Raw genomic sequence first — 27,544 nt, 5'->3', positions numbered from 1 at the left:
TTCAGTTTTTGCAACTCTCTGGCCATAGCATGGTTGATACTTGCATCCTGCACGAATCTATGGTTAGTGGTAAGAGAATTATTAAAAGTGTTACCTCCCATTGGGTTCAAGTTAGGAACACTGGATGTGAATCCGTATTGCTGGGACTCTGGGATGATGGAGGGACCAGTGGAAGCAATGGTCTGCATTGGAATAAAATCTCCCTGATGGACATCTGAACTTCCTGTTTGCAAACTCCTCAAGGATCCTGGCATCTGGAAGGATCCCTGAAACTGGGATGATCCTGGAACAAAGGAGGATCCTTGAACCTGGGATGATCCTGGAACAAAGGAGGATCCTTGAACCTGGGATGATCCTGGAACAAAGGAGGATCCTTGAACCTGGGATGATCCTGGAACAAAGGAGGATCCTTGAACCTGGGATGATCCTGGAACAAAGGAGGATCCTTGAACCTGCTGCGCCCCTGAGTAGGCTCCTGAACTCATGAAGGATCCCATATGGTGAGCATAGGATCCTGTTGGCTGGAAATATGAACCTGATGCCTGAGTCATTACTGTCGATCCGTAGTGCACTCCTTTTGGTCCACCCACATACTGAACATCTGGAATCACCGAAGGCTGAGAAGTAATCACCGGAGTATCAAAATTCAAAGATCTGGGCACCAGTGGGGAATGATCCTCTGCCACTTTCTTTTGTTTCATAAGATCTCCGATTTCTTTGAGGGTCCTGTCATTGGTCTTGTCCTGTTGCTGTATATGTTCCTTCATCTGCAAAATCAAAGTAAACATGTCACTAGTAGTGGGAGTGTAAGGAGCAGAAGAAGTTGGAGGTTTAGAGAATATGGGAGTTGGTTTCTTCTCAGCATTTTTCTGAGATCCGGCAGGTGGTGGAGGCAAAGGTGGGATGCCCTGGGACGAATTGACCGTAGACATTGCCGTAGAGGTATTCTTCACTGATGAAGCCATGTATTCGTATGCAATGAACCGGAATGATCACCAACAGAAAACTTTCTTATAAATGAAGCACCAATTGCCCCACAGTGGGCGCCAAACTGTTTTGGTTAAAAATCACGCTAGGATAATGCAACCAAACTCCAAGTTACGGGGAATGATGCTTGAAATGAAGAATTATGATAAGGATCACTATGATATAAATTGCACGAACAACACAAGGATTTATACGAGGAAAAAGCCCTTGATCAATGAATGATCTCCGGCATAAAAAACCTCGGGTGATGGAAACTACCGATCACCAAGCTCAAATAAATCAATTAAAGTTTACAACTTCGGATAGTGACGAGCTAAGTACAAGGATCACTATGCTAAAACGTGTAAAAGTGTGAGAAATGCTAAGTGTTTGCTGAGAGCTTTGTGACTGCAATTGTACGAGAGTGTGTGTAAGTAAAAATCGCTAAGTGTTTTAATTTTAGCTCGTCACCCCATTTAAATACGAAAGCTAAACTAAGCTAACTAACTGCCCGACTTTCGTGCCATTCTCCCACGTTCTCCACAACGTCCATTTTCGTTCAAATGACTGCGAAATGCCCGGGGAATATTCCATTGCAACGTTGCCAAGACCAGGTCAAGCTCAACACTCCTGCAAAATAATACGAAATACAAACAGCCAATTGTTAGTATGAGGATCCTTAAGGTGATCCATGATCCTTAAGGTGATCCATGATCCTGATTCCTGAAGCTGCTCTGAGGATCACTATCTGTCACAGAAGCAAGGATCACTTGTCAGGATAACAAGTAAGGATCACTAATTGTTAGAAAATCCTCCCCTAACGGTTACTATGGAATATTCCCCAAGTATTTCGCACTCATTTGAACGAAAATGGACGTTGTGGAGAACGTGGGAGAATGGCATGAAAGTCGGGCAGTTAGTTAGCTTAGTTTAGCTTTCATATTTAAAGGGGTGACGAGCTAAAATTAGAACACTTAGCCATTTTTGCTTACACACACTCTCGTACAATCGCAGTCACAAAGCTCTCAGCAAACACTTAGCATTTCTCACACTTTTACACGTTTTAGCATAGTGATCCTTGTACTTAGCTCGTCACTATCCGAGGTTGTAAACTTTAATTGATTTATTTGAGCTTGGTGATCGGTAGTTTCCATCACCCGAGGTTTTTTATGCCGGAGATCATTCATTGATTAAGGGCTTTTTCCTCGTATAAATCCTTGTGTTGTTCGTGCAATTTATATCATAGTGATCCTTATCATAATTCTTCATTTCAAGCATCATTCCCCGTAACTTGGAGTTTGGTTGCATTATCCTAGCGTGAATTTAACCAAAACACTAAAGATGCCAGAAGATGTGAAAAATACTCATCACCCATGTTTTAACTCCTGCAATTGAGGATCACGTAGCCATGGAGATAGTGGAGGATTCTGCAATCATACCTGGTGATCCTGCACAGTCGAATTCAGGATCCTGGATCCTTCCAATCCTAAGATATATACAACACGGAGAGATCCCTACAGGACAAAATCCTAAAGCTTTCAAATTCAAGGAGACTGTGGAAACTACACTGGGGGCAGAGCACTATTCTCAAGGATCCTTAGAACAACATACTATAGGCTTACCACGAAGAAGGATGTTGTGGATTATGCAAAGAAGTGTGATGCTTGTCAAAGACGCAGTAATATTCTACACCAACCAACATAACATCTGCATCCTAAGAAGAAGCTTTTGCTCAAAGTCAGAAAAAAGGAAATGGCCAGTTATCAACAAAGAATGGCTGGAGCATACAACAAGAATGTCAGGATTAGAATATTTCAAGTTGGTGATTTTGTGCTAAGAAAAGCATTCCAGAACACTACAAATCCTTCTGATGGCAAGCTAGCACCAAAGTGGGAAGACCCCTATCTAATTGAAGCTGAATCAGGAAAGGGGGCATATCATTTGTTAACAATGGATGGTGATCTCCTACCAAGAGCTTGGAATGCTATTGCTCTCAAAAAATACTTTAAGTAAGAAGGATCAGGGATCCTCAGCGATACCGGTATTCTGATTAAGGATCCAGGATCCTCAAAGGATATGTGATTCTACATTTGGTAACACATTACTTTCATTTTCATTTTCATTTTCATTCATTTTATACTTATTACTTATCATAAGTTAAAGATGTTGATCAGTTAACATCTATTTTCACAAAGTTTAAGCTTTTGCAGAGTTGTTATCATTTTACAGAAGATCAAAGTGGTTGGCCAACTCTCCAAAGTTTTGGGCTTGTACCCAGTTTGGGCCTGTCCCCAGTTTCGCCAGTAGCGCACGATGATCCTGGTATAGTTCAAGGCAGTGGGACCAGTACTCGCTTTAGGGGCTGACAATTCCATTGTACTGGCTATATCTAGGATCCTACGTATATTGGTAGACGTACCATACATCCGTTCCTAAGGTTTCTAACGTTTTCACGTTAGCTAAGGTTTCGGCATTTTCATGTCGCTCAAGTTTGGATAGTCGCCAGTGAGGGCCATACTCCAGTTTACACAAGTTATATGGGCTTGACCCCAGTTTACATCCGTTTATATGGGCTTGACCCCAGTTTACATCCGTTTATTTGGGCTTGACCCCAGTTTATTTGGGCTTGTCCCCAGTTTGTTGGGCTTGTCCCCAGTTACTAACTCTTATCTTATATTGGCTTAGTCCCAAGTTGTATCCTATTTCAGGTTTTTGGAGACAAACGACCAAGGATCCTTGATCCTTACCTTCCATTAAGGTTTGTCTTATGGTTATCCTGTTTATAATGATAAAGGTTAGGATCCTAACTTGGATTCTCAGGTATGATCCTTAACTATTTTGATTTTATTCATTATTCATTTGAATAACCCTTATACTTTGACAACTGAACTTATGATCCTTAAAATATACTACTTTTTGGAATCTTTCAACTATAGGATATTTGATCCTGGATCATATCCTAAAAATTTTAAATCTAATTTGTTCAACTTTTCTTATTCAGACAAGTGTATATTAAAACAATTGAAAACTAAAGGATACATAAGGATAGCAACACGGGAGATAGCCAACAAGTTAAAGTTATTTTATTCACAAAACATTAAACCATTTAAGGTTGTCAAAATTGCCAACCCACGTTTCTACCAGCAAAACGTGGCCCGTCCACATGGGTTGGCAAAGGGTGTCCATTGTTTGCGGGTCTTTGTAGTGCAGAAAATTAAAGACGGAAGGATAACGAGTGGCTTCATCCCCCAAACCGAGGATCCATCCTCCACCCATTATCCTGCCTATTGTTCAAGGATCCATGATCTTTCACCCTAGAAACTACTGTCTAAAGTTATACAAGTTCTGACGATAAGGATCCTTGATCCTAGAAGCTTTACTTTTCATAGTTTGCTTATTCAGCAATAATTTACAAGGATATAGAATCCTAACTTGGATTCTCTGGTATATTATATTCTAACTTTTTCGAAGCTGTAAGTCGTCTCTTATCCTTTTTGGTTAAGGGTCATTGATCCACATTTGTTCGAACACTTCAAGTTTTCTGTTAAAAGTGTAACATTATCATCAGATTTTCAATAACTTTCCAGTTGTTTGGTGATGATATTTTTGAAAAATAAAAAGGGAAGAAACAACTATAGATGTAGCTAAAAATGTTTAATGTCATTACCCATTCATTATGTATCAAAATCATCTTGCCTGGATTTCACCCGCAAAATCATGGACCATCCACCCAGGCCGGATAAGGCTATCTAACAGTTAAAGTGTCTATGCAGAAATTAAAGTGCAGGAAGGTTAATAGCAAACTGTGTAGAAGGATTCATTCTCCACGAACGGATTGATCTTCTGATCTGTAAAGGCACTTGAGGAGTTATCTCTAACTCTATATTCTGCAATGATGATTATAGAAGGTCTTATCAGTGACGACAGGCAGTGTAACGACTGTTTACTAGCAGCAGCGGCTAATCCACTACTAATGGAAATATGACAGCTGTGAATCCTTATCACAACTGCCATATTGGGGGCAATTGTTAGGGCATGAATTTTATGCTAAGGATCATCTATCCTGAGTCTGGGCATGGATCACGGGTCCTTAATGGATGATGCGGATAGTCTGAGGATCCAGAGTCTGAGGATCCAGAGTCTGAGGATCACGCGTCTGAGGATCACGAGTCTGAGGATCATGATCCTTTATGTTTTGCACGTTTTTAATGTGTAAATGCAGGTAATGGACGTAGTGGACCACTTCTTTGCTGGAATCTCGTGGAATATGCTTTTAGGCACGTGCATATTGAAGAAATAACCGTTAGTGGTGGTCATGGGTGACTTCCACCTTTTTCGAGAAGTTAGTTAGTTGATTTTTCCTTATCTTTTTAAGGGGACACAAGCTCATTTGAGGGACAAGTCGTGCACACCACAGAAAATACACACAATACACGAATTCTCTGCAAACACTTAGCAAAAAACACACACTTTCACTAGAAATTCATTGTATTGAGCTTGTTTTCTTCCAAAGTTGTACAAGGATCACTGCTGTTTTTGCAATATAGTTGGTGATCGGTAGTTTCCATCACCCGAGGTTTTTTATGCCGGAGATCTTCTAAAGATCAAGGGCTTTTTCCTCGTATAAATCTCGGTGTTCATCGTTGATTTCATATACTTGTTGTTCATACAATTAACCAAGCATCATACCTCACAAAATCAGATTTGGTTGCATTATCCTTGTGTGATTTTTGACCAAAACATCACCCCTTTAAAAATTAAAGCTAACTAAGCTAACAAACTGTCCGACTTTTGTGCCATGCTCCCACATTCTCCACAACGTCCATTTCCATTCAAACGTGTGCGAAATACCCGTGGAATATTCCATAGTAACGTTGCCAAGACCAAGTCAAGCTTATTACTCCTGCAAAACAATACGAAACATAAACAAACAATCGTTAGTATGAGGATCCTTAGGGTGATCCATGATCCTGATCTTGAAGGTCTTCTGAGGATCACTATCTGTTACAGAAGTAAGGATCACTATTAGGATAACAAGTAAGGATCACTAATTGTTAGAAAATCCTCCCCTAACATAAGCGATCTCTTGCAGGACCATATTTAAGATGCATCGAGGATCCTGAAATCCAAGAAGTTTTAAAAGACTTCCATGAAGGAGATTGTGGAAACCACACTGGGGGCAGGGCATTATTCTCAAGGATCCTGAGGATAGGATACTATTAGCCAACTATGAAGAAAGATGCTGTGGAGTATGCTAAGAAGTGTGATCCTTGTCAGAGACACAGCAATATCCTTCACCAACCAGCTGAATTTTTGCATCCTATATCCTCCTTTTGGCCATTTATGAGATGGGGTATGGATATAGTTGGTAAGCTCCCTAAGGCACCTGGTGGAAAAGTGTTCATGCTTGCTATGACTGATTACTTCTCCAAGTGGATAGAGGCTGAAGCTTTTGCCCAAGTCAGAGAAAAGGAAGTTATATCCTTCATTAAAAGAAATATTATAACTAGATTTGGTATTCCTTCTGAAATTATATGTGATAATGGTTCCCAATTTATTGGGGGCAGAACTACTAACTTTTGTGACAGTTGGGGGATTAAGATGATAACATCAACACCAGTCCACCCACAAGCTAATGGTCAGGCAGAATCATCCAATAAGATCATCATCAATAATTTGAAGAAGAATCTTGGATCCAAGAAAGGGAAATGGGCAGAAGAGTTACCTTATGTGCTTTGGGCTGATAGGACAACCCCCAAGAATGCTACAGGTCAGACTCCATTCTCTTTAGTATTTGGGGCAGAATCAGTGATCCCTACAGAAATGGTGGTCCTAACTGCTAGAACAAGTATTCGTGATCCTGAGGAAAATGATGAAAACTTGGTTCAAGACCTAGATACTATAGAAGAAAAAAGGGATTTGGCTAGGATAAGGATGGGCAGTTATCAACAACGAATGGCTGGTGCTTACAACAAAAATGTTAGGCTCAGAAAATTCCAAGTTGGTGATATGGTACTAAGGAAAGCATTTCAGAATACCACCAATCCTGCTGATGGAAAGTTGGCTCCAAAGTGGGAAGGCCCTTATTTGATCGAAGCTGAGGCAGGAAAGGGGGCATATCGATTGCTAACAATGGAAGGTGATTTACTACCAAGAGCCTGGAATGTTGTCCACTTGAAGAAATATTTCATGTGAGTAGGATCCTCATAGAACAAATGATCCTCACATCATGAGTATCCTTGAAGGATCCTTAAAGCACAGATGATCCTTACTTTGGTAACATCCTAATCTCAAACTATTTCATTTCCTTACTTTCTCACCTAAGGATAAGGATCCTGCATCCTTTATCCACCTCTCACGTGATTCTGAGTTTTGAAAGTTCAGGTATCCTTAGCAAAAGGATGGTTATCCACAAAAGCAACCAGTTACTTGGGTTTAACCCCAGTTATTTGGGCTTGACCCCAGTTTCGCCAGTAGCGCATGATGATCCTGGTATAGTTCATGGCAGTGGGACCAGTACTCGCTTTAGGGGCTGATAATTCCATTGTACTGGCTATACCTAGGATCCTACGTATAATGGTAGACGTACCATACATCCGTTCCTAAGGTTTCTAACATTTTCACGTTAGCTAAGGTTTTGGCATTTTCATGCCACTAAGTTTGGATAGTCGCCAGTTAGGGCCATACTCCAGTTTACAAACGATCCTTGGGCTTGTCCCCAGTTATCCTTGGGCTTGTCCCCAGTTATCCTTGGGCTTGTCCCCAGTTATCCTTGGGCTTGTCCCCAGTTGCTAACTTTTATCTTATATTGGCTTAGTCCCAAATTATGTTCTATTTTAGGTCTTTAAAGCTAAACAACCAAGGATCCTTGATCCTTACTTCTTACTAAGGTTTGTCTTATAGTTATCCTGGTTATGGTATTAAGGACTAGGATCCTAACTTGGATCCTCAGGTATGATCCTTAACTATTTTAATTTTGTTCATTATTCATTTGAATAACCCTTATACTTTGACAACTGAACAGATGATCCTTAAAATATACTACTTTTTGGAATTTTTCAACTGTAGGATATTTGATCCTGGATCATATCCTAAATACTCTTATTTAATTTGTTCAACTTTTCTTATTCAAACAAGTGTATATCAGTACAATTGAAAATTAAAGGATAACAACACAAGAGATAAGCCAAAAAGGATTAAAGTTATTTTATTAACATAGGATTAACCATCAAAAGTTGTCAAAATTGCCAATCCACGTTTCTACCAGCAAAACGTGGCCCGTCCACATGGGTTGGCAACGGGTGTCCATTGTTTGTGCGGTCATAGCATGCAGGTAATAAAAGGCGGCAGGATCACAATGGCTTCATCCCCCAAACAGAGGATCCCTCCACCATTTGTAATCCTACCTATTGTCTAAAGGATCCTGGATCCTTAACCCTAAAGCTATTGTTCAAGTACAAACCAATAATTGTTCAACAAAAACTACCATCAAAACTAAAAAATTGGGCTCCGTTTATGTCTAGAAGTGTCCATCATTGCCCAATCATGCAGCCTACACCTTCGCTGCGTCACCACCTCCAGCTCCACTTGCTTCACCACCATGATCCTTGCCACTGCTTCTAGCCTCGATCGTCAGGATCTCTTCAGCCTCCTCCTCATCATCCAGCTCAGCCAGCCTTGCCTTCCAGCCTTCCACATCCCAGTTGCTCCTGTCGAAGTCAGGATCCTGAGCTTCCTAGGCCATCTGCAGTTTGGTCTTATACATCGCTATGGCAGCAGAGACTTTGGCATCCTGGGTGATCTCATGCTTCTCGTAGTCAGCATTAATTAGCACCTTGGCCGTCTCATTTTTGGCATTCTGGAGGTCTTTTTGAAGGTTGGCAATCTTGAGATCCTTGAGCAGTGCAACTTGTTGGAGGTCAGCAATCTTCCTATCCTGCTCCTCAACGTTCCCCACATAATCTTCAATCTCAGCAAATTTCTGCAAAGAGGATAAAGAACAGTTCAGGACCAGGTGATCCTCAAACAAGCAGGATATACAAGCAGGGACAGTGATCCTTACATCATTGAAGTACTCGAGGAATTGGTGGCGGATCAGAGACAGGCCTTGCAGATCCTCAGCCTTAGAGGCTTTTCTTTTCTTGCCTCCCCTTCCTTTGGAGGGTGCCTTGGGGATTGAAGCAGTTGGGCTAGCAGGAAGCTTTTTCTTGGAGGATCGGACGTTATCCAGATCGGTCACACTGAACTTAGAAGCAGATTTGGAAGCTTTTCCAGCACCTGCACAATCAAAGCAAGATAAGTATCCTTATCCTATTTCTATTTAACTAATTATTTAAATTTTTAAACAGGATACTTACTTGACATGGTGACTGAGCCTGAGGATACCTCTTGTGAATCCTGGGTGATTGTCTTTAATGATCTTGTTTCAGTACCAAGTCTTCTGAAAGCAGCGAGTCGTTCCTCAGTGACAGGAGATGCTATGAGATGTGAGACGGTAACAGCTGCATAACAAAAAACAACAGGGTGTCAGTGATCCTCATACAAAAGAAAACTGTCTGGTGATCCTTCTCAGGATCCTCTATCCTACCATGGGTGGCCCATTTTCTTGGTAGATCCTTTCCATTGGGGATAGAATCCCTTTGAACGAAGAAGAAACGCCATTTCCAGTTGGTGTCATTCTTGGTGGCTTTAAAAATTGGGTGTTCTTCACCAGGCTTACGTTTGAACAAGTATCGGTGGGATCCAAAGGTAGTGAGATCATACATCTCGGCCAGCTCTGACATTCCTAGGTCAATCCCCTCCTGCTCAATGATCCTCTCAAGGGTATTCAAAACCCTCCAGATCATTGGCATAGCTTGGATATAAGAAATGCCAGTAAGAGAGAAGAAGGATTGGGTGAAGGCCGGAAAAGGATAGGTATAGCCTATGGTGAACGGTGTAACTGGAAAGGCAACCCAATTTTCAGAAACATGATCACTCAGGGCAGTGGGATCAAAGGATTTAAATACGGTGTTCACTGGGAAGCAATAGCGGATTCTATCGATCAGTGAAACAACAGCGTTCCTTTGCGGAATCTTTGATGATTCCTTGACCTTTCAGAGGGCTGTTTTTCTGGTGATCCTTAGCCGGAGAGTTTCGGAGCAACATTTTCGGCAAGGTGATGATGAAAGAAGTAAAACAGAGTAAGAGAAGGAAGAAGAGGAAAAGAGAATACCTGATTGATCTTTGGATGAGAATATAAAGGGAGTTTCTCTAAGATTTAAATGCAAATTGATCCTATCTCTAACTCCTATTTATAATCATGATCTTGCAGGGTAGTCACTTCTGTGACGTCAGGATTGCAACGGATAGTTCGATTTAAACGGCTATATATCCTTTAGTTAGTTGCGGATAAGATCAACAAAATATAACTCATTTATTTTACATAATTACTCCTTATATTTTGGGGGCAATTGTTAGGGGAGGATTTCCTAATGACCTGTGATCCTCATGTGTTATCCTGTTTAGTGATCCTTACTTCTGTGACAGATAGTGATCCTTAGAAGTGTTTCAGGATCAGGATCATGGATCATCCTAAGGATCCTTATACTAACGATTGTTCACTTTGAATTCGGTATTGTTTTGCAGGAGTAACAGCTTGGACTTAGTCTTGGCAACGTCCCTGAAGAATATTCTGTGATACCTGTGTCACTTCAGCCATCAAACAAATACATAACCAATGAAATATTGTATTTCATACTTGGGTTTTGTATAAACATGTGTATCATTTGCACATATCAACTCTTGTTCGATTTCGGGCTTTAGATCGCTTTCTAGAGGGTTATAAGCGCACTGATGCGTAAATATAACCAGTTTAATGCAACAAACACTCCGGAATAGTGACATAGGCTTAACATACCTTAAATAACCTTTACATAACTTAGAAATAAGTTTTGGAAGGTTTGGTATGCCGAAATCAAGTTTATTCGCTTACAGGGACTAAATTTAACAAACTGCGAAAGTATGCCAATTTGAACTGTAACGAACCTTCGGGAACTTGACCATAAGTTAAACATACCCTAAATATCCTTTACATAGCTTAGAAATAGGCTTTGAGGTATTCGGTGTGCTAAAATAAACTTTTTGGTCATTGAGGGACTAAAAGCGTCAAAAAGTGCATAAGTTTGCATTTTCGCGCATAACTTACGTTCTGAATACATCCGTACATCCAAAAATTTATGTAATCATTAAAATATTTTATTTTAGTGATTGGCATGATAAAATTCCATTCGTCGCGTAATTTGGATCGTTTTTGCGTTCATTACGATTTCCGTCGTAATTATCCGAATAACGCAACCGTACGACCAAACGAACCGACATCCGAGATGTTTTGAGCATATTTTAAGATCCCTATACGTTAACTTTATTTTAGAGCCTTGAAATGGGGTTAACGGGACTTAAAAGTGCAAAAAAATCAAGTTTTACAAGTGCAGGGGCCATTTTTGAAATTTTTGACTAGATTCAATGAACCTAGTCCAATTTTGAAGGGTTGATGGTTTTAACCCATGGTTTTGCAAAACCATGGGCTGGTATTTAATGGTTTATAAAATACTATGGGCCATTCTAGGGGTGCCCATGGTATTACAAAACCATGGGCACATGTGTACGGTTGAGATTAAATCACGTTTTTCGACGAACGATCATAACGGTTCAAGGAAATCTATAAATACCCAACCCAACTTCATTCATTTCCCACATTTAATCTGATTCAAAGCTTTCTAATTGAAAGTATATACTTCCTACCTGAAAGCGAATCGGGTTAAATCTTGCGGGGACCTTCTGTAAGTATTCTTTCGCGTTTTTCATTCGTTTTAGCGTTAAAGTCAAACTGCGTTTAACTTTCTGCATTGACCAGTTTATGGTCAATGCGAAGTTCGTTTGAACTTCATAACGTGAGCGTAATCACGATGGTTATAGTCCCTAGTGACTATACCTACTGATTTCCACGTTATCCAGGCTCAGTGACGAGTCGTAGTTTCGGCCAAAATGCGTTTCCTCGCGTATTTTGTAACCAAACTACTCTAGGGTATCAAAACCATTTGTTTTGATACCAAACCTGTTTTCTAACCTTACTAAACATGTTCTAGCATGTTTAGCTCGTCGCTTTTAGATTTGTGCTTGTTTAGGGTCGTAAAGGTAAGCGATCTAATCAATCGCTTATACTTTCGAACCCGACCCATTTGGTCGATCATTAGGATCCGACCAAACACTTTAGGTGACCATAGTTGTATATAAAATAACCATTTAAGGTTATACCTTATGGTCACGTCGTTTAAGTAGTTGTATGATAAGTAATCCTTATGCCTTAGGAAAATTACCAAAATGCCCTTTTTACGCATAAATTCATTTTAAGCATATATAACCTAAGTTTTGACATCTAAACTGATTAGACAATAATATTAGACATGTTAAGGCATACATTACTTGTCATAGGACTAGTTAGGCGTTCCGAACGCGTTTTACGCGAACGACGCGTTAAAGTAGCGTAAGCTACCTAAACGGGTCGTAATGGGTCGTAAGCACTTAGGTTAGGTTTCATTTTAGTATGTAGGCTTTGCTAGACCATATAATATGAGTTCCAATACTCAGTTGGTTTACGAACCTCATACTATCCGATCCCCCAATTTAGGTCCGATTATTTATGTAGTTATCTATATAGGGTGCCGTTTGATTCCGTGATCCCTCTAGCTTTGCTTGGTTGTTATTCAAAACTTCTAAGCACCCTCAAGTGAGTACATAGTCCCCTCTTTTACTGTTTTTCAAACGTTTTGGGGTGAAACACATGTGCCTACTTGTTACTTTCATGCTTTTCATGTTTTCATATCATATACTTGCTATTTTCATTAGTACACTATTAGTACATGATTTCATTATGTTTTGCTATGTATGTTTACTTAGCATGCTAGCACATTGTTTTACATTACATTTATTTTGCTATGTGTGTTTACTTAGCATGCTAGCACATTGTTTTACATTACATTTCTTTTGCTATGTGTGTTTACTTAGCATGCTAGCACATTGTTTTACATTACATTTCTTTTGCTATGTATGTTTACTTAACATGCTAGCACATTGTTTTACATGACTTTTCTGCTTTGTATGTTAACTTAGCATACTTAGTACATTTGATTTACATTTACCTTTTCATGCTATGTATGTTCATTTAGTCCATACTTAGTACATTCACATCACATCACATGTTTACATTCGGTATAACATTTGGTTTGTAAAAAACGGGACTTATATACATTCATTAACATTAGCTACGCCGCTCGGTAGTAAGTAATGGTACCATAGGACTTGACAAATCCCGTTCCTGACATCCTGGGTTGGTTTGGATGAAAGGAATGACTGAATCCGAAAACATTTCACATTGATAACCTTTACTTAAGGTTATCCGTCTGTCTCAAGGCTTGAATGTATGCGTTTAACATACCGCATAAGTGTTTGTATCAGTATAGCATGCATTTCCACAAAACATAACTTTGATTTAAACCAAGTTTTACTTCAATACTTTGTTTTGTGTATTTTCACCTATGGTTTAGTGATACATATTTCACTTGCCATACATGACATTTTGTTTACACATTACATGATTGACATTTGACATAGACATTTTTGACATGGTTTTCACAATGACATTTGACAATTGGTTTAGACATGGGCAATTTACATTGCTGGTTTGTTTGGGTAAGTGATTTAAGTAACGAGATGTGTGTAATATGATACAAGCATGGTGGATACGCCGCTGGTACTTCCTATATATAAGTGCTTGTATTATATTACATATCGTAGCGTTACATAAATCATTCAATTTGGACTTATATATTTTATACAAATGACATATTTTTCACAAGACATTGTTTTATAAAACTGCTTGTTATATACAAACTCATTTTATTTGGTTATTCATTTAACCATACATTATTCTTTTACATATACATATCTATCATCGTTTTTCAAATGATTTATAAAACAAAACATTTTTACAAGGATCATGACTGACTTTTGTTAAACAACTTTTCCAAACTTATAAGTCATGAGTCCTAAATCAATAAAACCTATGTACTCGCCGGCATTTTTATGTTGACATACCTATTTTCACATGTGTTTCAGGAGATGATTCATAGGATTGATCAAGATACACATAGGCGGACTTGGGCCTTAGTGACAATAAAAGATGCAAGACTAGTTGATTATGTTATATTCTTCGTTTGTTAAGACATTGTAACTCCTTTAATCAATAAAACAAAATTTCAATTTTCCATGTGTTATGAAAGAATGATTCTGTTACAACACTCCCCGACGATTCCGCCACGTTTTGTTGTTTTACGTGGTCGGGGTGTGACATATTCCACGGTTATTCCGCACGTGCTTGACTGAAAATGGACGTTATGGAGTCGTGGGAAGGCTTGCATAATTGCGGGATGTTAGTTAGCATAGTTAACTTCTATTTTTAAAGGGGTAGCGAGCTAGTTTTTAGAACACTTGGCTAATTTTGGCTACACACACTCGTACAACTACACTCAACAGCTTACGGCAAAACACTTAGCAATTTTCACACATTTCTACACGATACACTATAGTTATCCTTGTACCTAGCTCGCTATCATCCAAAGTTGTAAAGAACTATTGTTTAATTTGAGTTGGTGATCGGTAGTTTCCATCACCCGAGGTTTTTTTATGCCGGAGATCATTCATTGATCAAGGGCTTTTTCCTCGTATAAATCATTGTGTCACTTGTGCAATACATTTCTGAGTGATCCTCATTGTTGTTTACCAATTCAAGCATCATACCCCGTAACAAAGAGTTTGGTTGCATTATCCTTGTCTAATTTTCGACCAAAACAATAGGGATAGTGGTTCACCATTTTCAGGCTTCATCAATAGAGGTGCAGTTGAGAGATATCTCTTTAAATCCTGCAAGGCTGCTTCATGCTTTGCTCCCCATTCGAACTTCTTATTCTTTTTGAGGATATCATAAAATTCCTTGCATTTTTCCGAGGATCTCGAAATAAATCTGTTTAATGTTGCTACTCGGCCTGTTTATCAGCTGAATTATGTTGACGGAGCTACCATTTTCCACCAATATCCTGCGTACAAAATGGTTAGCAACATATAATGTTATTACCAGAGCATCATGGTGAGGATCCTGGACAGTATCCCTATCATCGCTATCAAAAGTGATCACTTTATCAGCTGTGAGGGTTGTCATCCTGGTCGGTCTTTCCCCTCTTTCGGCTTTAGCCTCCTTTGCATGCCTCTTGGCCGCTGAATATGAAGTTCCACAAATGTCGGATCCTCCTGATATAAAGTTGATTATCTTGGCATCCGCAGGAGGTGGTGCCGCACGTTCAGGATCCTTCTCAGTATCCTGACCCTTGTTTTTCTTTCTTCCCAGGAGATCCTTCAGATAACCTTTGCTGAAGAGATAGCTTATTTCCTTCCTTAGATCAATGCAATCCTCCGTAACATGTCCGAAATCTTCATGGAAGGCACACCATTTGGACTTATCCTTCCAATCAGCCTTTTGTTGATTCTTCCGAGGCCACCTGGCTTTGTCTCCTAAACCCTGCATAGCATACATTAGTTCAGGTATATTAACAGAAAAACAATATTCAGATAACTCAGGATACTCCTCAGGATCCTCGTCTTCAACAGCATTCACTTTCTTGTTATCATTTCTACCATACGGCTTAGAGCGGTATGGTTTGTACGAGGATTCTGACTTCATGTTAGTTGATTCATATGTTGAGGATGCATTCATCCTCTCTTGCATTTTCTTATCATCCTCCAGCCTGATATATCTCAATGCCCTGTTACGAGCTTCATCCAGGTTTCTGTAGGGATTTATCACAAGATCCTGGTAAAATTGAGAATCTTTCTGCAATCCCATCTTGAAAGCCTGCACAGCTGTTGCAACATCAAGATGTGGGATATCCAAGGATTCCCGGCTAAACTTATTCACATAATCCCTCAGGGATTCCTGAGGTCCTTGAGTTATCCTGTAAAGATCACTGGTTAGCTTCTCAAAACTCCGGCTGCAAGAAAATTGACTATTAAATAGATTAACTAAATGAGCAAAAGAAGTAATTGAGTGAGGAGGAACGTTCAACAGCCATTTTAAGGCCGATCCTGTTAAGGTAGAGCCGAAACCCTTGCATAAGCATGATTCCTTAAGTTCCGGAAGGATGGGGTTGATTTCCATCCGTTCCCTATATTGGGCAATATGCTCCTCAGGATCCGTGGTTCCATCATAGAGCTTCATGTTGGGAGTTTGAAATCTTTTTGGGATTTCAGCATCACAAATAGGATGCACAAACCGAGATATCCTGTGGCTATCTTGGGATACTTCGGGGATTGGCTGGACCACCCCAGGCACACTGGATATCATGTCCTTAGCTTCTGAAGCTCCCTAGATAACGCTGACGTCACACCTGTATCCTGCAAAGATCCAACACCGTTAGTGGCAAGAGTATTATTATTATTAGATACATTACCGATCTGGGGATTCTGGCCATATCCTGAAGCATATCCTGAGCTTCTCACAGTTGACACTCTAACCGAAGAGGGTATCTCAGGAGTATGATTCTGGGAATGACTAGGTACAACATTTCCCCGATTATCCTCAGTGTAGACTGTAGAACTGAAGTTCAAAGCCCTGGGCTGCAAGGGAGTGACAGTATCTTCAGCAAGCCTGCTCGAGCTTGACTTCAAGAGTTGTATCTCTCTCATCAGAATCTGATTAGTTTCCTGCTGTTGCCTCATCTGTTCCTGTACACTACCAAACAAGCTTAGAATTTCCTCATTAGAAGCTAAAACAGGACCGGATCCCTGGACACTGCTGGTGGGAATAACATCTCGAGCCACATGAATTTCAGTTCCTTGAGAAGAAGCTTGAGATCTCGGAGGAGGTGGCGGAAGCACCGAACCAACTGTTGCAGAGTTTGTAGCAGACATGGTGGAAGAGCTCATGCTTGATCTCGAGGCCATTGAAAACAATTTAGAAAAAAAGTCTTGACAATAGAAAACTGAGTAATGATTTTACTAAAGTTTTTAGCAAAAATGGCACCACTTGCCCCACGGTGGGCGCCAAATTGTTTTGGTCAAAAATTACCGAAGCAATTTAGTGATCAAATTAATTAAGTGAGGTAGTGTGCTAGAAATGTGTGTTGAAAATATTCAAGTTAAGTTATTTACTAAAACAGTTTCAGGATACGGCTCAGGATATAGAGCTGTATCTATGATCAAACAATGAGCAAAAAATGTAAAGGGTGACACAGGATATACGAGGAAAGCCCTTGATCGATCTAGATCGCCGGCACAAAACCTCGGGAGCTGACAATCGCAGCTGCCTTGTTCTTCTTATTGCTTCAAATATCAGGATACAGTGCAGGATGTGGTGCGGATCAACTAGGTGTTACAAGGTAATTCGAATACAAGTGTTTGTGTATAGTGTTTGCAGTGAGCTAGAGAGCAAAAGTGTTCGAAAGTGTGTGTGTAAGTTGCGTGCCTTAATCTGATCCGCCCCCATCTATTTATAGTAAAAGAAATGCAACAAACTATCCTAAATAACCGGGATCCGGCGAATATTCCCCACTCGAACGTTGTAGACCTGTTCTTTCGGGTTCAACGTCTCTCTCATAACAGATACGCCCGAGTCTTGAGGAGAAGAAGTCCATCTGACCGTTAGTAACCCACAGCATCTAACCTGCACGTGGTTAATTTAGTTTACCCCAGAATATCGCCCAGGATGTTAGCAATATCCTAATCCAGTATCCTGATCACAAGCAAAAAACCAAAAGCAGGATATTAGTCAGGATATGTACGCTTAGAAAATGACCCATAACACTGTTATCATGTAAATCCATTAACATTCCTGTTTATACGTAATATATCTACGATTTGCGCGTCGTAATATATATACATAAACGTTCACATAAATTATTATCGAAACACGCAAAATCTTGTTAACTTATCTATTTTGTCAATTTTAAGGCAAATGTACATAAAACACCTTATATGTATCAAATTTCATGCTCGACAAACAAGTTACACATTTAACGCGATTTTTACCGTTTCTACCGCATAAAACGCACAAGTATTCATGCAAAATCTAAATTTCCAATATCATGTTAAAACTTAACATATTTTCACATTCACATGTTTAAATCACATAACACATCTTAACACATAAGGTTCACCCAAAATTTACCCATACTAGTGTTCATCGAAAAATGCGTATTTTAGCGATTCGGTAACGTTTTCGGGCGTCGAAAGTCACGTATGACCAACCAAACACCAAGTAAACTTAAAATTAGTTAAAATACTCATTTTTAAACTAAAAATATCAGTTTACTTTCTGATCTAATTCAGTTTCATAAAAATCATTCGAAAAGCCGATTTTTGACCGTTTTAACGCATAGTTTTGCGTTAAACGTTACTATAACCATCCCAACTCGAAATGACTTGATATTTTAACAAAATACATGTTGTTTACTGATTAAAATGATGATTTTAATCAGATTAGTGCAGTTTTTGTGTAAGTCACATAAATCATGCGGTTTCACGTATTTTACAACTTCTAATGCACCAAGTACAACATGCAAGACTAGTATACATTATGACAAAGTTATATACCATTGAACACTTCAAAATAATCATAATTTAGTGTTTATAATCTGATCAAAAATTATTTTTATCAAATCATGTCTAAATCATCATATCATGCTTTCATATCAACATGCATGTCCATGTATGTGCATCTAATGCACTCATACAACATCATCATCATTACTTATGATCTAATCATACCCAAGAACATATCAGCTTCATATTCTTACAAATCATAACCTATATCATCCATCATCATATAATTATTCATATATAAATTCAAGTGTTCTTACATTTATGAGTATATGACTAAAAAATTACATACATGCATTCACATTTACATACATATACGCAAAATTGTAACACCCCAAAATTCGAATTATTAAATTCATTAGCATGTTATCATGATTAATAAAATGTGAGAAATATGTTATTTAACTTGGTTACCGATACAAGTTAGATAGTAGTAATAAAGATTGGTGAATAAACAATTACCACACTAAACTTAAGGGGCTAAAGGTGACATGTTATGAAAGTTGAATTAATAAAAATGAAATCAAAAAAATAAAACACACACATCAGATGTGTGTGTGTGTTCGACGCCAGAGCCAAGAGAAGAAGGGGAACCCTTTCTAATCACACAAATTCATCCAATTGAAGCCCTAATCATGGCCATTGCTCATGCATGTTGGTGATTTCTTGATCATCTAGACTTACTAAAGCTTAAGGTAAGAAGAATTTGGCATTTTGATGAACTTGATTATGTTAGGGTTCAAGAAAATCCATAAGTTTATATGGAATTAGAATGATGTTGAACTAGGATCACCATCTAGAACATTATGTGTGCTTAAAAATCGGCTAATCAATGTTGGAAGTGAAAACCCACATAGAGTAGAGTGGGTATGAGTTGTATGCTTGCTAATGTAATCATATTTAAGTAGAATCATGGCCGAATTTTTAGTTATCTTAGTGAATTAGAATGAAACCCATGTGTAGCGTAAGAATGATTATGATGAACATGTGAATTTTGATATTAAGATTATGTTGTTGCACAAGATGTTATATGATAGGTTTTGATAGTAAACATGATGTAGAATTGATGACAATGTGATATTGCTTGAATAAAATAGTTCAAGAGATGAATTTGGGAAGAACATGCTTAAACCACTTGTACACTATGCTTGGAAAGTAGATCGCACACCAAGTGTTTGATGAAATGCCTAGTATAGGTTAGTATGTGTTATCACTTGTATGGAATGTTAATTAAATAGTAATGAAGGCGATTATGTATTATAAGTATGAAAAGTGCTTAGTTATGATGTTGTGTACAAAATGACATGCTACGTGTATCGAGTAACAAAGCTGATTAGAATTAAAATTTGTTGCGCAACAATTTTGTATAAATCATATAAAATCATAGGAAGGACCTGTGAGGTCGAGCCTTATATGCTCAAAAAGCTATTTAAACATATTACGTTTTGTGTTTGAACATGTTTGTTGAATTCGGATGTTAAACAGGCCAAAACAGTGCCCAAAGTCGGCAATACTGTTTTGACAGCAAGCTGTTTGGAAGCATTTCAGCTTCTGTGCTGATTTTGTAAAAATCATATAAAATCATAGGAACGTCCGATTGTTACGATCTTTATATGCTTAGAAAGGTCTCTGAGTGTAGATCATTTCATATTTGAACATGAAGAACTGAATCAGAAGATAAATGGGTTAAAATGTGTCGTGAACAGCTGCTGCGCAGAAAGTTGCTGCACATTTTTAGTATAAATATTAAGTAAAAAATAGTTGTATTGTTATGCACACTTGTATGAATCATGAACTACTGATTTTAATAAATTATTAGTAAGTTATTTGATTGTTTTAAGTGTCTAAAACACTTACCAACTAGTTTATGCATATGATTTCACCAACGGGTCGAAACGGGTTGTTGATAGAAAATAGTAGAATGGATGTGTAAAAAAAAAAAAACCAAGGTGTTAAGAAATGGTATGAAATGTTTAACGTATGAAACAAGTTTCCTAACTTAGAAAATGTTATCATTCTAAGTATGGAATTTTGAAAGAATAATGAACATGATGTAAATACATAATTATGCATGCTAGAAGCTCATGTATGATTTTTGTGATGATGGAATGATAAATTGTTAGATTGATTAGCATTGTAGTATTATGATACATGTTGAACTCGTTAAGCGATTGACACGTGAATAGAAGTGTGATTAGTGATGCGTATGATTACGTATACTAACTATTGAATGGATGTAATGTAATGGAATGAGATAATAGGAACGTGTCAAGGAGAGCTCAAGCATAGGAGGATAACGGGTCAAGATAAGGCAAGGTGACAAATACACTTATTGGAGTACTCAAGGTAAGTGATCTCCGTAGTCACTTCTTAGTTTGTTTAAGTAATACAACGCTTTATTTAATTAGACATAATGTTTGATGTCAATTATGCGTTGAAGTCTTTCATTGTGCATAATGGGAATAAAGTTGATTAAAACGCCCTTGATGGGTATGTTGGGCGAACAATCTTAGAGTAGACTATAAGGAAGCTATTCGATTAGTGTAATGGTTATGGTCTAGTGTGAAAATGTGGAGTATGGTCTTGTATGTCATAAACCACTTAATGCGTAAATAACCATAACGGGTCGAAAATAAGCATTTGAGCGAAAATGGGTTAAGAGGATGCAAGACATCTGAGAATTTAATCTTTTATGATAGACGTCAACGAAATTATTAAGTTCATATGAGATTGAGGTCAAATAATCAGATTATGATGATATACGCTCGAACGGGTCAAATAGTTAGAAAATGATTATAAGTCGAATGCATGTAAGTTAAGAATTTCCTTAATCCGGATGTAGGATTTTAAGTTCATATGAAAGAATGTGAATTTACAAGCATGTAGGAAGAAACGGGAGGTTAAACGGGTAAACGGTTTAAAAGTTATGCGAGTTTTAGTGCGTTCGAACGACGAAAACAACACAGCAGAAAAATGGCAAAAGCAGAGGCCGTCGCCGACGCCCCTATGGGCTGTCGCCGACGCCTCGTGCTTTTTCAGTTTGCTCCGACGCCCTATTTTCCTGTCTACGGGGTTTTTAAGCTACGGGGAAAAACTAAAAGCCGTCGCCGACGCCCTGTAGGGCCGTCGCCGACGGCCTCCCCATGTTTAGGATGCTGAAATTTGTTAACTAAGTTGTTTAATGTATCGTAAGCTTCGGTATATCAACCGTGGTCTATGGTAAGCCTTCTAAACCAAATTTTGGGTGTTCTCTTGACTTTTTTGGGTTCTAAACCCAAGAATAAGCACCGTATAAATAATGTACGAATATGATAAGTGAATACGAACAAGTTAAACAAGAATTGGATGTAAGTAAAATATGCGTAGGCACGAATATGTAAGCACGCAAGTACGTATGCAGGTATGCTTGGTTTCAATATGTTTGGGTAAGGATCTCACTAACAATGTGCTTGAGATTGGTAGGTAATGCAGGAATGAGAACGACGGATTCTCGTGGAATGGAAGCTGAACTCGGAACGAGAGAATCCGAGAGGATAGTCGGATAAATCAAAGTTTACGTTGTCGAATGTTAGACTATTTAATTATATGTGAATTGAGTTGTACGATGATGTCAATGACTAATGGTTAAGTTGTATGTGATGCTCACAGGGACTACTCGGACTTCTTCTACCTTTAAGGATGATAAGCGGGCGTGGATCGAGTCGAAGAGCAAGGATTGTACGGAAAGAACGGCCACATAGCTTGAAATACGTAATGCTTTGAAATGTTAATTTAATGTAAATATTGTAAACCTCTTCCAGTAAGCGCTTAACATTTTCGTATTTGAGCTTTTATGTAAGTAATGTGTCTAATAAAGAAAGAAATTTCAAGGCTCGTATTTCCGCTGCGTCATTTTAAAGCTATTACATGTTAGGGTGTAATAGAAATACATTCACCCAAATAAACTTACAAAAGTTCACTTTTTCATCAAATCACTTTCAAAATCATGAAACACTTTTAGATCGTTCTTTTATGACATTTTTTATTCATGCATGTATTCTATCATTCAAGAATCATTTTATTCAAGAATCACTCAACCAAAAATCAAAACACAATCACATATACACACACATATACCTACGGCTACACACACATACATATTCATCCATTTTTATTTTTTCTCAAAAACCCATTTGTTTTTAGTTTCAAGTTTGTGATTAAACCCAAGAACAAGAGAAACTTCCATCATCATCAAGATCATCAAGAATCAAAAACAAGGTTTTTAAAATAAATTTTATATCTTCAAGTTCTTGAATGATTTTTAGTAAATATATGATGATATGGGACTTGATTGTTGCTTGAAACATCTTGAAATCACTTCTAAATCACCAAATGGACTTCAAAACACCTTGAAATGAGTGTGAACCTTCAAGAACAATGTTGAAATTTCGAAATGGATGTGGTATGGGGGTGTTTCGGCCAACCTTGGTACGAGAGAGAGAGAGAGAGAGTTGAAGTTTGAAATTGCATGTCTTGGAAAAATGAAAGAGAATGGAAGACTTGTAAAGGGTTTGGTGTGGCATCATCATCTCTCACCTCCTTTTTGCCCAATAAATGGAGGAGAGAGAGAGAAATACTATGCATGGCTGCCATCTCTCACCATACAGAGACACTCACACGTATATATACATATATATATATATATGAATTGTTGGCCAAAAACTGGTATTTTACTGGATAACGGGTATTTTATCTAGCGTTTTAACCCCGTTTTAGTGCATTTTAAATTATTTTTATCATTCTATAAAAATAATCACACAAAATTATTATTGAATTAATTACCAATTGCCTTGACTGGTTGCGTTGACAGTATTTTGTCTAGTACGCGCAATATCGCGCGGTTCTCGCTCAAACTCGAAAAATAGAGTTTCTTAACGTTTTAATTTATTTTTCCTCACGAATATGATTAAAATTACTATTCTAATCATAACAGACTATTTTTAGGATTTTAAACTGATCGGGTGGTCACCGACCTTCGTTTCGCATTTTATTCGTTACGCGATAAGCGTTTATTTTATCGTTGCCAACATAATTTTTTTTATCAAAGTTTGGATTTACCAATGTATCAAATATCATATATAAACATCAATTTCAGTCAAATACAACCTTTTTATTTATTCATGACACGTGTTACATTTGTACGGTACAGCCTAAATAGGCGGGTGTCACATAATAGTCCATAACTGTATTAATGGCCATCTTTATAGTAAGATGGATAATCATCCCCGTGGTCTTTAATAAACTTATTCCTATTGTTTATTATTTTTAATATAGAGGTGGTAGTTTTTTTTACAAATTTATTTAGAGATGACCTTTTTATTACAAATTTATTGAGTGTGACAAATAGTAAAAAGGTGTCCAATGAGGGTCTACCGAATGACAGGTTCTCATTTCTTTTTTTATATATATATATATATTTTTCATACGTTTTTAATTTATATGATTTTCTTTCATAATGAAATTACAATATGATTGACTAGCCTAGTTTATTTCAAGTTAGCAAAATAATAATCGGGTTAAAATAATGACCCCAACATATTGGGATATTAATTTTAAAGTTTAACTTATATCTACACTATTAACTTATAATTTGTTTGTGCATTGTTATGTTCTACTTTATGCTTGACTTATTTTCTGTGATTATTGTTGCTTTGTGGCGTTGTATGTTTGTTTGAGGTATAAAACTCCCCACCTTCCTCATTTCCTCATTTCCACTTTTCACCGCTTGCCTCTCCACCTCTCACATCTCCAATGATTCCCGACTGCCGTACTCTTCGGCCAAGTATTGTGATGGTGAGGTGTCTTTCTTTTTGCTCTCTCTGTTTGGTTGAGCCAACGATAACCCGTTTGGGTTTAAGGTACATATTCGTCTTTGTTGTTGAATCCCTGACGAAACGACGGTTAATTCTTAACGTTTTACGGTAGTTTTATTTATCATTGTTGTAGGGTTCCTGGATGGCGATGTTTGTTATTAAAGTTGTCGTGATGTTTTTTTTTTTTTTTTGGATTTTGAGTTGTCAGTGTATACACCAATCTGGCTTCAGTGACGATGAGGAAAATCTCATCAGAGAGCTTATTTGCATGTGATGTTTTACTTTCATAAGATTGTTTAGGGTTTTGGCTCTAGTTTTGGTTTTGATTGTTCCGGTGACGGTGGTTATTGAAAACTTGAGGCTTTGTTTCGATGAAGATGACTGTGTTGTCATCAGAGAGAGCTAATCTATATGTAAGCAGTTACCTTGATACTGCTGTTTTATCGTGTTTGAAACTTTGGGCTTTTGGAGTTTGTTGTTTCGATGACGGTGGTTGTTGAAAGTTTGGTGCTTTGTATTCCCTGTTCCACATAATTGTCACACCCCAACCGATGGCGGAAACATCAGGGTGCGGCACTAAGCGTCCAGATTGCTCAAAAGTTTCCATAACACTATAGTTTCAATATAGATTAGATAAATTCGATCATTTTTAAATTTAACCAAAATCAACCATCACAATAAGTATCATGAATTACATCAAGTTTCAAATATTGTTCATAACGTATTTAATTTAACTAGGTGAGTTTCTAAGCATCATCGTAGCTTGATTCCAGAATCCCGCATCCTATCAGCCTGCAACATGTATTAAAATAGTGTCAATACAATGATGTGCTGGCGAGTTTACAAGTTTGAGTATATAGAGTGATAGTTTAAAAGACTCATATCCATCATGTAATCATATAAAATAGTTTCAGCCATGCTAGTGTACGCAATCTGAGTGATAGCCCAAGTATCCCAATGCATTTACCACTTTCCCAAGTCTCAAGGAAAGCAAATAGAATCCTCCTAACAATACCCCCGAGAATAATGGGGAGGTGCATTATCCTATAGTGCTATTATTGTTAAGGCGGAACTACACACAAGGATTAAACGTTCACATAGCATAAAGAATCAAGAATCCAAAAGTATCAAGCTTCACATTTACAGAGGATAGAGTCAGATTTCAAATAGTTTCAAGTTTTAACACCTACTGATTGGATCAAAGTGGGTGCTAAGTATCGACACCTACTGATTGGATCAAAGGGAGCTCTGAGATTAGCCTGATTATAGTTTAACAGATAAGGGTCGGACAGAATAAGCGGGAATAGTCTTCTGATCGGATGGCCATCCGGATGGATGGTCATCCAGTCGGATGACTTATTTGATTCAGAAGGATCGCCATCCGATCGGATGGTCATCCAGACGGATGGCCACTCGATCGAATGGTCATTCGATCCAAAAGTGTGTTTCCAAAATGTTTATCTTTTGAAGTTTTCATTGTAGCATAATTACAAGTCGTTCGATCGGATGGTCATCCGAACGGATGACCGTTCGGTCGAATGACTATTCGAGTGTAAGTTCCAAGATTCAAAGTTTTGATCCAAAATGGTTTAAGTGTCGAAGTTTACTGAGATAATCCACCTGGTTGGACGGTCATTCGATCGGACGGCCGTCCGATCGGATGGCCGTTCGTCCTCGGTGTTTTTGTCTCGTTAAAACGTTGTAAAATTTCTAAGTTTGAGTTCAACGAGAGTGACGTGGTAACGTATCAAGACAACGGGAAACTCACCAAAGTTCAGCTCGTCGGATCCGATGGGAATCACCCCATTCGATCGGACGACTTTTCTTGACTAAGTTTCATGTCTGACCCGTAATCCGGTCATCTTCTCCGAAGGGAATACCATTATCGAGCCTTCTCCAGACTAAGGAACCAATCCTAAGCCTGTTTCAGGTCCAGATTCCTCTGATTTTAATAAAAATTCAAGAAAGTTTGGAGAAAACATGAGTTTAGCTAAAAATGTGTAGATTTAGTAAGGATTCCAAGATAAAACACATAGAAATCCCTTAGATCTGAGCTAACACTTGACGGAAATGACATCACACAGTCGGTTGTACAACCGCCATGATGACGTCACCTTCAAGAGCTCGAATCTTAGTGATTTCACGGTGAAAAGTGTGATTTTGACGAAGAATCATGTGAAGGAACATGCATAGATTGAAGTTGTACAAGAATCAAGTGTAAAAAATACCGAAATTGCCGGAAAATGGAAGAAAAGTGGAAGCGTGTGTCACTGGTCGGAGAAGACTGTCACATCAGTGAAGAATGATATGACAGGTCCTATTTATAGTGTCAGAGTGAGAGTAAGGCGGTGCAAAAGTTGGATCGGATGGCTGTTCGGTCGAATGGCCCTCCGATCGGATGGTCATCCGATCGGATGTCCATTCGGACAGTCCAATCCGTTCAGTAACTTTTCCGCCTTTGGTTCGTTTTGCGAGTTAGATTAAGCGTTGCGTTGTGTATTATTGTGTAGTATCATTACATGACAAGATTATTTATTTAACACAAAAGTTTCCAAGTTTCCAAGTTTACATAAGTGTCAAGCCTCCAGTTTCTCGTTTAACCAAGTCTCAAGTTTCACGAGTCTCAAGAGTCAAGAATCAAGTATCAAGAGTCAAGTATCAAGAATCAAGCATCAAGTATCAAGCATCTAGAATTAAATATAAAAAAGAGAAAAATGCCCGGATAGTCCCTGTGGTTTCGCCTTTTTTCACCTATAGTCCCCAACTTTCTAAAATTACCTGAATAGTCCCCAAGTTTTCAATTTTTGTTCCGGGATAGTCCCTGGGTCTAACTTCAGTTTGTTTTCTCTGTTAAAAGGGTGTGAAATGTCAAAAATACCCTTTCCTTAAAAAGGCCAAACCACAGGGACTATCCGGATATCTTCTTCATTTTTATTTATAAAACCTTACCACCACACTTCATCTTCAACCTCCACCCACCATCACCCTCCTCCACCCTCCACCATCACAGAGGTGATTGAACCTGCAACGTACCGTTACCC

At 38.3% G+C, this 27,544-nt stretch overlaps 1 long non-coding RNA gene across 1 annotated transcript; it reads left to right on the top strand.

Moving 5' to 3' along the window:
- The first annotated feature begins 19,134 nt into the window (after positions 1 to 19,134).
- LOC110937361 lies at positions 19,135 to 22,528 on the top strand. Its single transcript, XR_004890577.1, has 3 exons — positions 19,135 to 19,346; positions 20,913 to 22,218; positions 22,300 to 22,528. It is a non-coding gene; the product is annotated as an uncharacterized LOC110937361 (long non-coding RNA).
- The last annotated feature ends 5,016 nt before the right edge of the window (positions 22,529 to 27,544 follow it).

Source organism: Helianthus annuus, chromosome 4, assembly GCF_002127325.2.
Source record: "Helianthus annuus cultivar XRQ/B chromosome 4, HanXRQr2.0-SUNRISE, whole genome shotgun sequence".
In the NCBI taxonomy this organism is placed as follows: domain Eukaryota; kingdom Viridiplantae; phylum Streptophyta; class Magnoliopsida; order Asterales; family Asteraceae; genus Helianthus; species Helianthus annuus.
Note: the sequence above shows the minus strand (reverse complement) of the source record. Positions and strands in the feature narration are given on the sequence as shown.